Source organism: Scylla paramamosain, unplaced genomic scaffold (genome assembly GCF_035594125.1).
Source record: "Scylla paramamosain isolate STU-SP2022 unplaced genomic scaffold, ASM3559412v1 Contig114, whole genome shotgun sequence".
Classification (NCBI taxonomy): domain Eukaryota; kingdom Metazoa; phylum Arthropoda; class Malacostraca; order Decapoda; family Portunidae; genus Scylla; species Scylla paramamosain.
The window spans coordinates 45,823-47,500 of record NW_026973779.1 but is presented as its reverse complement, the minus strand read 5'-3'; positions in this window follow the sequence as shown (position 1 = coordinate 47,500).

Sequence of the window (1,678 nt, the reverse complement as noted above, 5' to 3'; positions counted from 1 at the left end):
CCATCACCAGCCGGGAAATCCAGACCGCTGTCCGTCTTCTTCTGCCTGGTGAACTGGCAAAACACGCTGTTTCTGAAGGCACCAAGGCTGTTACCAAGTATACCTCCTCAAAGTAAACAGGCGGCCAGTATACTGCTGCCAGTATAAAATAATACCCGGCTCCATTGGAGCCACACTTGAAAAGGAAAAAAGATACGATATAGACAAATGCATTATTATTATAATTATTGTTATTATTATTAATATTATTATTATTATTATTTTTATTATTATTATTATTATTATTATTATTATTATTATTATTATTATTATCATTATTAATAATATTAATATTGTTGTTTTTATTATGATTATTATTATAATAATTATTGTATCATTATTATTATTATTATTATTATTATTATTATTATTATTATTATTATGCTTATTATTATCGTGATTATTATTCTGTGGAGATAAAGAAAAGATAAAAAAAAAATAGAGATAAAGAAAGATAAAAATTCTCCCAAGTGAAAGAGATATGGCCATGGAAGAGGGAATAATAATAATAATATAAAAAAAAAAAAAGGGGGGAAGGATATTGAGTTGAAAGTCGATACCTGATACTGAAAGATGGAAAATAAATATTTTCTTCCACAAAACCAAACAGATTGTCTATGAAAATTCTTTAATGAAAGAGATGTTTGGCCCTAAAAAGGGCCTAGATATTGCTGTTATGAAGATCATTCGTGGATGACTTCTTAGGCACGCTCGCCACGGATGCGACGAGCCAGTTGGATGTCCTTTGGCATGATAGTCACGCGCTTGGCATGGATGGCGCACAGGTTGGTATCCTCAAACAGACCCACGAGGTAAGCCTCGGAAGCTTCCTGGAGAGCCATGACAGCAGAGGACTGGAAGCGGAGGTCAGTCTTGAAATCCTGAGCAATTTCACGCACCAGGCGCTGGAAAGGCAGTTTCCTGATAAGCAGCTCAGTGCTCTTCTGATAACGGCGGATCTCACGGAGAGCAACGGTTCCAGGCCTGTAACGGTGGGGTTTCTTGACACCTCCAGTGGCTGGAGCAGACTTGCGAGCTGCCTTTGTAGCAAGCTGCTTGCGGGGCGCCTTGCCACCAGTGGACTTGCGAGCCGTTTGCTTGGTACGTGCCATAGTTGTGGTAACAACAACTCACAACGAACACTCAGCTGAGTCTGCCCGCGATTGCGATTTGCGATTTGGGGGGATAGAAAAGCTGGGTGAAAATAAAGAGGTAGAGTGGGTGGGAAGGGAAGATTGGAGGTTTATAGTGAGAAAGGAAATATAGTAGTAGACATGAAGTTGACGGGCAAACCGTCTTGCTTTATTGATAGTGTGTTATTTTGGGTAGTGTGTTAGTTATTCAACTAGGGGCAGGTGCTCAACCGACTGTTTGGTGTTAGCATGATATGCAGTTTTGTATTGTTTATTTATTTAGTTTATTTAATTTTCCCCCTCGTTCCCTCTCTGCATCCGGGTGTCAGCTGACAGAGCCGGTGTCCTCCACCCCTTGCCGGGGGAAAGAGGTAAACGGTGAGCCACCTTGCTCTACACAGCCGTTACTGTACCACATCTCACTCCTGGCAACTCGGGGCGCAGAGCAGAGGCGAGAGGAAACTGTCAGCGTACTTTGGATTGTTGTGTTATGATGATGTAGTTAT